We start from the raw sequence: 12465 nt of genomic DNA on the forward strand, positions 1-12465 counted from the left end.
TTATAACAATATTAGACAAAATAATTTCAGAATACAAACCAAGATAAGGAAGGATATTTTATAATGACAAAAGAGTCAAAATTATCAGAAAGATATAACAATATTAAATTGTTTACACCCAATAACAGAGTTTAAAACATATAAATAAAAATAATGAATATAAAGGAAAAATATAAAGTCTACAACCATAGTTGAAAATTTTGACACAGTAACTAATGTGTAAGTACAGAGAAATTCAGTAATATAAAAAATTTACATAATGCCATAATTCAGCTTGACTTGATTGATGTTGTTACCACACAATAATAATTAAATGATAGTTATTTTTAAGGGAACATGGAATACTCACCAAGGTAGGCGAAATATGAGCAACTAAATAAATCTCATTTAAAATAACTGAAATAATGTAGAGTAAGTTCTATAGTAATATAATTAAATTAAAAACCAATTTAAAATATTTGGAAAATCTCTAAACTTTTGGAATTTAAAGAAACACACTTCCAATCGAATTGAACAGATGAATAATTTTAAATTCCTAGGAAAGAAGAGCTATATAAAATCAATTATCTAAACTTTCACCGTAAGAAGCTAGAAAAGGAAGAATAAATTAAATTACACAAGTATAAATTTATGTAGCAGTTAGAAAGAACAAATTACCTTTGGTTATAAAAAGGATAAATGTAAAAAACAAAATAGGAAATTTGCAAGGACCAGTGAAGCTGAGAGTATGATTAACTGAAATGAAATAAACAAATGAATAAATGCATGGATACAAGGAATAGCATTATCTGGGGACCTGGAAGGGGTGAACAAGGATTAGCTTTGTTGGGTTTCAAGTTTGTACCTAGAACTTTTATATGGTACTTTGCACAGATAATGTCAGGTTATAACTTTTTTTTTAATCCCAGATATAGAACCTGATAATTAGGGAAATTACGTCTCCTTTAAGTTTACCATGCTGGTAAGCATTTGGGGCAGTGAAACAAGTTCATTGGGTCCTGAGTCTATACACTTTCCTAAATATCACTGTGATCAAAAAGCAGCTTTTTGCTTTAGGCAAGAATGTACACAGGTCAGCATCTTTTTCAATCTCTTATATATTTATTTTTAAACAAATGTTTCACATAGACTAGTCATACGGCAAAATTAATGGCTTAAGCTTTGAAATCAGACAACAATTTTGAATCCTGAGACACACACACACACACACACACACTGTCTCTCACACACACACACACACACACACACACTTGGAATAAAACAATACATAATCTTTATATCTTATTTTCTTTTAAAATTATATCTCTGGAGGGGTGCGGTAGCTCATGCCTGTAATCCCAACACTTTGGGAGGCCGAGGTGGGTGGATTGCCTGAGGTCAGGAGTTCAAAACCAGCCTGGCCAATATGGCGAAACCCTGTCTCTACTGAAAACACACACACACACAAAATAGCCGGGCATGATGGTGGGGGCCTGTAATCCCAGCTACTCAGGAGGGTGAGGCAGGAGAATTGCTTGAACCCGGGAGGCAGAGATTGCAGTGAACCGAGATTGTGTCCCTGCACCCCAGCCTGGGCAACTGAGTGAGACTCCGTGTCAAAAAAAAAAAAAAAATCTCCAAATGTGGCCTACTGAGTTAAAACGGATAAACAATTTTTAGCTCCTTACTCAAAGATGCTCATTATAATTATATTTAAAAGAGGAAAAAAGATAAAAATTGGAACTGACTTTAATGCCCAACAATAATATTAAATTAAAAAAATTAGAAGACTTTGGGGATAGGATTAAAACTTTATAAAATATTTATATGTACATCCATATTATATCTATACCCATGTTAACTTCAACCATGCCTATCTCAAACCCTTGGTTTGATCAGAAACTGCACATGATTATTAAATAGCCCTTTCTTTTATTCAACTGATTGCTTATTCTAACTCTAATATTGCCTCTGTTTTTATAATCCAAGACTTGCCTTGGGTCTCCTGGATTGATTCCTACCATTGGCTCTGGCCTCCATCCATACATATTCTGGCCATAGTGGTGACAAATCTTGAGTCTCACATGCAGATTTACAAAGTATAAACACTGAGCAGTGAGGTGCCTTTCCCTCCTTCACCATTACCCTTATTATCTTGGAATAATTGAATAGAATAAAGTCCCTAGAAAGCCTATCACAGACCAAAAAAAAAAAAAAAACTTTCTAGTAGGAGATGAGAGTGGATAACCTAATGGTTCTTTTTTATTTCTTACTGCACATCTCTGTGATAAAAGCAAATGTAATTTTTATGTAGTTATGAGAAGGAAAATTGAAACAAGGATCATTTTGTAATATTATATCCCCGTGCACTTGTTCCAACTTCCCTCTGCAATTGCTGTTCACCACTCTGGTGTAATTGCATAGGTCATTTGTGGAAAAGCATAATTATACCTTAAGGTAATGTTCTCTCATGCATTATTAAGTCATGACTTTTTCTAAAGTGGATGGAGGGAGGGAGCTGGGTGACTGGAAGAGAAGTCATAGAATTGTGCATCAGACGAAGCATCAAGACCAGGCTAATCTCTTTAGGACTACACCCATGCCTGGAACATCTTCACTAAACATATGGACCACATTGCATCAAAATTTCTTTATGTGTAATAATCTCTTTCATTAGGTTGAAGACCTCTTGACAGTAGTAACGGGTTATAAATAATCTTTATTTCCGCAGTACTTAGCATATCACCTGGCACAGAGCACGAAATCAGTGTTTTCTGCTGAGTGAACGTTGAGGAGATTGCCAAGCAAGAAATGTGAACTGGATTTTCTTTGGCAGATTATGTTCTATTCAAAGACATCAAGACCAGTGAAGGAGATGGCGTTAGAGTCTGCTTGAATCTGAATTTTCACAAAGGAAAAACAAACGTAGAATTTAAAAAGTTAGGCATAGAGACAGAGCTGGTTTGAATAACTCTGCTTTCTTCCAGCTTATGACTTCACCCCTGTGAATATCAGAATCCTAATTTAAAAGAAGGTAGATCACCATATCTATTGATACGGTTAGTGCTAGGTTCAAATGAAATCATGCATCTGAAAGTAGAGAATGCAGTGCCAGATTCACAGAGGGGCTTAATTATAATGCAAATTATTATATTTTGCTACAAGGTGCTAGGCATGGTACAGGCTTATTTACAGTCAATGTATCTTCTTTTTCTCATTTGATGACCATGTATGAATTTAATTCAATGACCCTGACATTAATGGCATGCCAAACGCAGTGCTGGGTTTTTTGGTGCTACAGGCAATGAGACAGAGTTAGGTGGGAAAGTTAGGAAAGTGAAGAGCCATGACTCATCACCATCTATCATACCTTGCCTCTGCCAAATTTATAAAACAGGTGAAGTTCGTCTTTGATGCATTCCACCTTTAATAGTTTAATAGCTGATGTGGTTTGGCTGTGTCGCCACCAAAAATCTCATCTTGAATTGTAATTGCTATAATCCCCATAATACCCCTGTCAAGGAAGAAGCCAGGTGGAGGTAACTGATTCATGGGAGGGCTTTCTCCCATGCTGTTCTTGCGCATGATATTGAGTTCTCATGAGATCTGATGGGTTTGTAAGCGTTTGATAATTCCTCCTGCTTTCATTCTCCTTCCTGCTACCTTGTGAAGAAGGCGCCTTGCTTCCCCTTTGCCTTCCATCACGATTGTAAGTTTCCTGAGGCTTCCACAGCCATGCTGAACTGCAAGCCAATTAATCCTCTTTCCTTATAAATTACCCAGTCTCAGGCGGTTTTTTATAGCAGTATAAAAATGGACTAATACAATCGCTTAAAGAAGAAATTATGGTGGCAAATGAATCAGACTTGTGTTAACGGGTTAAAATATTTTAAGTGCCTGTATTAGAGCTTGACACATAGTAAGTGCTCAGTAAATGTCAGCCATATTATTATACAGAAAAATGCTACTGACCTCAGTTCCCTTATTTATAAAATTAAATTTGAAAAATTGAATTATAAATATGGAACTAAGCAAAGCAGGAAAGTGGGAGAGAGATTTGTGCGATTTTAATTTTCAACATGATGGCCTAGGAAAACTCTCTGAGGAACTGACGTAAGGAAAGAACTTAATGAATAAGAGAAGGAAGCAAATCTATCTGTCTGTCTGTCTGTCTGTCTGTCTATCTGTCTGTCTGTCTGTCTGTCTATATCTGTGGGAAGCCCATTATCTATATCTGTGGAACAACATGTGAGAATACATTGAGCACAGGAATGGATGGTGTCCTTAGAGACATCACCCAAGTGACAACACACCATCAGACACACAGTATGTATCCAAAAAACTCAGTATTTTATTTTTTCACTGAGACAGGTTCTTACTCTGTTGTCCAGGCTGGAGTGCAGTGCTACCATCTCAGCTCACTGCAACCTCCGCCTCGCCACTCACGCCATCCTCCCACTTCCGCCTCCCGAGTAGCTGGAACTACAGGTGCATGCCACTATACCTGCAAATTTTTGTGTTTTTTGTAGAGATGGGGTTTTGCCATGTTGCTCAGGCTGGTTTCGAACTCCTGAGCTCAAGCCATCCTCTTGCCTTGGCCTCCCAAAGTGCTGGGATCACAGGCATGAGCTACCACATCCTGACCAAAAAATTAAGTATTTTAGTTGTTTAAATTTGTATGATTATTTACCTTTTATACATTATTTTCATGTATATTAGTTTATTGATCTTCACAACTGTTCCATGATGATGTGGCATAAAAGAGAGTGAGTAGGGACTTCTAGGTCTCACAGGGATGGAAGAAGGTCATGAAACCATATTTCCTAACTCATCCTTCTTATTCTTTCTTTAGCAACTGAACTTCCCTACTTCCCCCTTCTGTCCACATTTTCTAATCAAAATCTTTTCAAGGTCCTATTTCTCCTGAGTTTAAATACTGAATATATTAGAAGACAATATGCCTATAAACTAGATGTTAACTTAAATCTCATAGATTTGCAAGCCCTCTCTTCCACCCATGCAATATATTTCCATTTGAACAGACATCCCTAGGGCAAGGTTTCTCTAAAAAAAGACTTGATTACAGGGTGTTTTAGTTTTTAATGGAGCAAGGACTTGTTTTTTCTTCCAGTTCCTCAGATCACATCTTACTTTTGGCTGCTTTCTCCTTCTACAATCTGTCAAAGCCCTCTGTGGAACAATAGTGTCTGCAAGTCAACGGCATTATCACAAATCATAGAGGTGGCTGTTGGACTCACATTTACAATCTACGAGTGTTCACACTGGTTTATTTTTGGCAAGATGTGGCTGCTGCATGGCTCATAAACAGGCTTCTGAAATAACTCTGACAGAGAAAAATGCTCCTGATGTTCTGGTCCAGATGCTCTCAGGGATCAAAGACTCCTGGCTATGAGCAATTCCCTTGGAAGCTGTGCAGTTGGCTTTCCTGGGCTTCATGCTTCCCTGAATGTCATGGATAATATTATCTGGGCATCCTTCCGGACAGATAGGGAAGAGCTGTCTGCATTCCATACCCTCACTCCCAGGTTAGAATGAGTGAAAAAGATAAAGAAATATACAAGTTTGAATCCAAACATGATTTAAACTATGATTTTGAATAAGTTATTTAGCAATGTACAGCTTCTATTTCTACAATTGTAGACACAACTTATCTACTTTTTCTTTTTTTGAAAATGTCACCTACTTTAATTTGGAAACAACTTCTCTGTCTGTCCGGTGCATGTGATCAGGAAGTAATGAAAATATCTCCCTTTCCGGAAGAAGTGGAAAATAGGCCCTTTTGTTCTTTAAAGTTTGAGCCCTCCTTGCACTGGAAAAGGCAAATTTTTGTGGCTGATTTTGACACCCTCATTAAATATTTGTAAATATTAAACTAATCATAGAATTAAAAGAAATTACAAACATACAACAGAGAGGTCTTGTTTACCTTTGATCACATTTCCTTCAATGATGGCATTTTATATAACTATTACAACATCACAATATCACAGGGAAATGACGTTGACACAGTATAATACAACATCAACTTTTAAGGATTCCATGTGACATTTGGAAGCCTGTATTCTACCATTCACTTTTCCTTACTGTAGAATTCTCATCTGAAGGACACATTCACAGAGAGACAGGACCTCTCAATTAGCATCTGGTCAAATTATTAACACTACAAATGAGGAACTCTTGGGTAAAGCTGACTCACAGAACGTTGTTGAGGCTTGAGGTCTAACTGGAAATGCCTTTTCTCTTTCTTTTCATTGATTTACCCACAAAGTTTCACTTCCAAAAAGGATATGATACACGTAGAAGCATTAGACAAATGGCTGAGTATGTTCAGAGGAAGTAAGCACTGTGTCAAATTGCTGGAAGTTTACATGCCCAGAACATGCACAGAGAAATCTCCTTTAGGTGGGAATTCATTATCAGAACAAAGAATGCAAGGGAGGGAGTGGTGCTGACATTTTTAACTTAATTTAATTTAATTTTACTTTAAGTTCCGGGATACATGTGCAGAATGTGCAGGTTTGTTACATAGACGTGCATGTGCCACAGTGGTTTGCTGCACCTATCAACTCATCATCTGGGTTTTAAGCTCTTCATGCATTAGGTATTTGTCCTAATGTTCTCCCTTTCTTTGCGCCCCAACCCTGACAGACCCCGGTGCATGTTGTTCCCCTTCCTGTGTCCTTGTGTTCTCATTGTTCAACTCCCACTTAGGAATGAGAACATGCAGTGTTTGGTTTTCTGTTCCTGTGTTAGTTTGCTGAGGATGATAGCTTCCATCTTCATCCATGTCCCTACAAAGGACATGATTTCATTCTTTTTTATGGCTGCATAGTATTCCATGATGTATATGTACCACACTTCTTTTATCCAGTCTGTCATTGATGGGCATTTGGGTTGGTTCCATGTCTTTGTTATTGTAAATAGTGCTGCAATAAACATGTGTGTGCATGTGTCTTTATAGTAGAATGATTTATATTCCTTTGGGTATATACCAGTAATGGGATTGCTGGGTCAAATGGTATTTCTGGTTCTAGATGCTTGAGGAATTGCCACACTGTCTTCCACAATGGTGGAATGTAAATGAACTAGTTTACATTCCCACCAACAGGGTAAAAGCATTCCTATTTCTCCACAGCCTCACCAGCATCTATTGTTTCTTGACTTTTAGTAATTGCCATTCTGACTGGAATGAGATGGTATCTCATTGTGGTTTTGATTTGCATTTCTCTAATGATCTGTGATGATAAGCCTTTTTTCATATGTTTTTTGGCCATATAAATGTCTTCTTTTGAGAAGTTTCTGTTCATATCCTTTGCCCACACTTTGATGAGGTTGTTTATTTTTCTTGTAAATTTGTTTAAGTTCTTTGTAGATTCTGGATATTAGACCTTTGTCAGATGGGTAGATGGCAAAAATTCTCTCCCATTCTGTAGGTTGCCTGTTCACACCGATGCTAGTTTCTTTTGCTGTGTAGAAGCTGTTTAGTTTAATTAGATCCCATTTGTCAATTTTGGCTTTTGTTACAATTGCTTTTGGTGTTTTGTTCATGAAGTCTTTGCCTATGCCTATGTCCTGAATGGTATTGCCTAGGTTTTCTTCTAGGGTTTTTTATGGTTTTGGGTTTTACATTTAAGTCTTTAATCCATCTTGAATTAATTTTTGTATAAAGTGTAAGGAAGAGGTCCAGTTTCAGTTTTCGGCATATAGCTAGCCAGCTTCCCAGCACCATTTATTAAATAGGGAATCTTTTCCCCATTTCTTGTTTTTGTCAGGTTTGTTGAAAATCAGATGGTGGTAAATGTGTGATGTTATTTCTGAGGTCTCTGTTCCATGCCATTATTCTATATGTCTGTTTTGGTACCAGTACCATGCTGTTTTGGTTACTGTAGCCTTGTAGTATAGTTTGAAGTCAGGTAGTATGATGCCTCCAGCTTTGTTCTTTTTGCTTAGAATTGTCTTGGCTATATGGGCATTTTTTTTGTTTGTTTCATATGAAATTTAAAGTAGTTTTTTCTAATTCTGTGAAGAATGTCAGTGGTAGTTTGATGAGAATAACATTGAATCTATAAATTACTTTGGGCAGTATGGCCATTTTCATGATATTGATTCTTCCTATCCATGAAGATGAAATGTTTTTCCATTTTTTTATGTCCCCTCTTATTTCCTTGTGAAATGGTTTGTAGTTCTCCTTAAAGAGGTCCTTCACATCCCTTATAAGCTGTATTCCTAAGTATTTTATTCTCTTTGTAGCAATTGTGAATGGGAGTTCATTCATGATTTGGCTCTCTGCTTGTCTATATTCTTGGTGTATAGGAATGCTTATGATTTTTGCACATTGATGTTGTATCCTGCGATTTTGCTGAAGATGCTTATCTGCTTGAGGGGTTTTTGAGCTGAGACAATAGGGTTTTCTAAATATAGAATCATGTCATCTGCAAACAGAGACAATTTGACTTCCTCTCTTCCTATTTGAATGCCCTTTATTTCTTTCTCTTGCCTGATTCTCCTGGCCAGAACTTCCAATACTATGTTGAATAGGCGTGGTAAGAGAGGGCATCCTTGTCTTGTGCCTGTTTTCACAGGGAATGCTTCAAGCTTTTGCCCATTCAGTATGATATTAACTATGGGTTTGTCATAAATAGCTCTTATTATTTTGAGATATGTTCCCTCAATACCTAGTTTATTGAGAGCTTTTAGCCTGAAGGGCTGTTGAATTTTATCAAAGACCTTTTCTGCATTGATTGAGATAATCATGTGGTTTTTGTCATTGGTTCTGTTTATGTGATGGATTACATTTATTGATTTGCATGTGTTGAACCAGCCTTGCATCCCAGGGATGAAGCTGACTTGATCATAATGGATAAGCTTTTTGATGTGCTGCTGGATTTGGTTTGCCAGTGTTTTATTGAGGATTTTTGCATTGATGCTCATCAGGGATATTGGCTTGAAGTTTTCTTTTTTTGTTGTGTCTCTGCCAGGTTTTGGTGTCAAGATGATGCTGGCCTCATAAAATGAGTTAGGGAGGAGTCCCTCCTTTTCAATTGTTTGGAATAGTTTCAGAAAGAATGGTACCTGCTCCTTTTTGTACCTCTTGTAGAATTCGGCTGTGAATCCGTCTAGTCCTGGGCTTTCTTTGTTGGTGGGTTATTAATTACTGTCTCAATTTCAGAACTTGTAATTGATTTATTCAGGGATTCGACTTCTTCCTGCTTTAGTTTTTGGAGGGTGTATATGTCCAGGAATTTATTCTTTTCTTTTAGAGTTTCTAGTTTATTTTCATAGAGGTGTTTATAGTATTCTCTGATCATGGTTTATATTTCTGTGGGGTCAGTGGTGATATCCCACTTATCATTTTTTATTGTGTCTATTTGATTCTTCCCTCTTTTCTTCTTTATTATTCTCGCTAGTGGTCTATTTATTTAGTTCATTTATTAAAAAAAGAATCAGCTCATGGATTCATTTATTTTTTGAAGGGCTTTTCGTGTCTCTGCTTTGCTGTTGTGTGGTGAATTCTCTCCAGTCCAAACCTCACAGTCTTCTTAGCACTGTCAGGGGAAAACTGCCTACTAAAGCCACAGTAGTTATAGTTGAACCTACCCCCACCAAACTCAATTGTCTCAGGACGACTCCACACTGCTGTGCTGGCAGTGAGAATTTCAAGCCAGTGGTTCTTAGCTTGCTGGACTCTGTGGGAGTGGGACCCACTGAGTGAGGACACTTGGCTCCCTGGCTTCAGTCCCCTTTCCAGGAGAGTGGACAGTTCTCCTGTCTCGCTGGAGTTCCAGGCACCACTGGAGTATGAAAAAAACTCCTGTAGCTCAGGGCCTGCCCAAACAGCCGCCCATTTTTGTGCTTGAAACCCAGGGCCCTAGTGGTGTAGGCTCACAAGGGAATCTCCAGATCCATGGATTGCAAAAATCCATGGGAAATGCATAGTACCCTGGGCAGGTAGCACAGTCCCTCACCACTTCCCTTGTGAGAGAGGTCCCCGGGCTCTGTGCACTTCCTTGCACTTCCCAGGTGAAGAGATGCCCCATCCTGCTTCTGCTTATTCTCCATGGGTTGCACCCAATAAGACGAACAGTCTACCTCAGTTGGAAATGCGGAAATCACCCGTCTTATGCATTGGTCTTGCTGAGAACTGCAGACCGGAACTGTTTCTATTCAGCCATCTTGGCCTGGTGCTGACTTTTAAAGGCCAACAACCCTGCACCCACATAGGAAAAAATATGCGGCTTAATAAGTATTCTGAGTTCTGGAAATCAACTTTTCTTCATTTAGAATAGAGAATCCCAGCTCAGGAAACATACATGGACAGAAAGTCAGAAGGTGAGTGGAAAAAAAGAGATGGTCCTTTATATGGTTTGGCTGTGTCCCCATCCAAATCTCATCTTGAGTTGTAGCTCCCATAATTTCCATGTATTGTGAAAGGGACCCATTTGGAGATAACTGTATCATGGGGATGGGTCTTTCCCATGCTGTTCTCTTGATAGTGAATAAGTCTCACAAGATCTGATGGTTTTATAAAAGGGAGCTCTCTCTCGCATATGCTCTCTTGCCTGCTGCATTGTAAGATGTGACTTTGCTCCTCCTTTGCTTCCACCATGATTGTGAGGCTTCCCCAGCCATTTGGAACGGTTAGTCAACTAAACCTCTTTCCTTTATTAATTACCCAGTCTTAGACATGTCTTTATTCACAGAGTGAGAACAGACTAATATCTGGTAGAATTTTCATCCCTTACCTGATGGAATTTCTGAGAGGATTTTATAAATCAATATAGGCAAGACTCTTGGCTTAGTGTTGGGAAACATGACAGTTATTTAATAAAAAATAATACCATTCCCTTAACTTATATTGTCTTCAAGAAGCTGAGCCCCAAAGAGTCAAAGAATCCCAATGTTGGAAGATACCTTAGAAAGTATCTATTCCCACTTTCTACACCGTGCAAAACTCTCTGGAATCCCTGCCAGGACTAATGTTTTGTGAGGATAAGACTGGTGGAAGAGAGTGGGCTGGTTTATTTCACCCCCACCCCTGGTTTCCTGACATATGTTTCTTCACTGGAGAGGTTGAAAAGAGAAGAGCTGCAATACCTAGACACTCTTGCAGCCGAAGTTTCACGTAGGTCCAAGATCCTGCAAAGCAGATGCACACCTGTGACACCTGAAAGTTGAAGTGAGCAACCTGATCACCTACTCTGAGACAGCTCTGGTGACATTTCTGGTACCCAGTTGTAGAGTCAGTTGCCCAGGATGGCCGTGGGGGCAGTAGCATTTCTGCTAGACAAGCCCCATGGTGTGTGCAGAGGGTCGTGTCCTAGCTTCTTTATTAATGGCTGTATAACACCAATCCCAAGACATCTGATCCTCTCAGAGGCTCTGTGAGTGCTGTAATATAATAAATATTTCTTTTCCTGCTTGAGATAGCTAGATTGATTTTATTTTTTAAACAAAAGTCCTGATTAATACACTGTTCAAAGACTCTATGTTATCTAAACAATAAAATGTGATTTGGCAATGTGACAGTTAAGAATCTACATGAATTACACTCTGGGACATCTCTTGCCTCATCTCTCACCCCGATCCAGATCCTGTTCTTGCCTTTTATACTCTGCTTCAGAGTTTCATGAATATCCCCCATTCCATTTTGAGGAAGATTTGGGTTAGATAAATTAGCCTCTTATTGAGCTGACCCTGTGTCCTTAGACATTATGCCAATTAGTTCTCTGTGTGTGTGTGTACAGAATCATTGGACACCTATGGTTTTCCAGTCATTTTTCTAGGCTTCAGGCTTAGAAGATCTCACTCATGTAGTTAGACTGAGTGTGAATAGGAAAGAGATAGTAAAGGTGTACATTTGAAATACATGATTTCATATAAATTATCTTTGAAATGCATCATCACAAGTGGGTTGTCAGGGAAAAAAATATCTTTGAGGGGGAATTGTTGGAATTAGAACCTGAGTTTTGACTAGCAGTCAGCTGTGAAAAACAAAGATGCAAATTCTGGAGAAAAATTCTAAGCAGAGTAAACAGCAAAGGCAAAGACCTTGAGGAAGAGCAAATCTCGGTGTCTATGAGAAATCAAAGGATGGCCCATACATGTGCGAGCTAGTGAGTAAGGGGGAGAGTGGTAAGAGCTGTGTTTGGAGATGGAGGGAAGTTGCAGCACTGTAGCACAGGTGAGCAGTGAGAATTTAAATTCCAATACCCCAAATCTCCTTCTCACATGACAATGCTCCAAATTTTGAAGATCCCAATCAAAGTGGGCTTGGGACACCCTCACAAAGCATGGTAGAGCTGACTGAGCAGGCAAGGTGCCACTCCAAGCACTATGGAAGGCTAGAGATGTTTGCTTCTGTAGGAGTCACACCACCAGAAATGAAACTTGCTGGTTATTCATCTCTGCTAGAAACATTTTGTTTAATTTCTTTCTAAAGCCATTTTAAAGGGTCTGCAACAGATT

At 38.5% G+C, this 12465-nt stretch overlaps 1 long non-coding RNA gene across 4 annotated transcripts in view; it reads left to right on the forward strand.

Moving 5' to 3' along the window:
* The window catches only part of LOC134810925 (uncharacterized), a 262210-nt gene that overhangs the window by 181499 nt on the left and 68246 nt on the right, over positions 1-12465 (forward strand). The window lies entirely within an intron of this gene.

The sequence above is a fragment of the Pan troglodytes genome, chromosome 7, assembly GCF_028858775.2.
Source record: "Pan troglodytes isolate AG18354 chromosome 7, NHGRI_mPanTro3-v2.0_pri, whole genome shotgun sequence".
NCBI classification, from domain to species: domain Eukaryota; kingdom Metazoa; phylum Chordata; class Mammalia; order Primates; family Hominidae; genus Pan; species Pan troglodytes.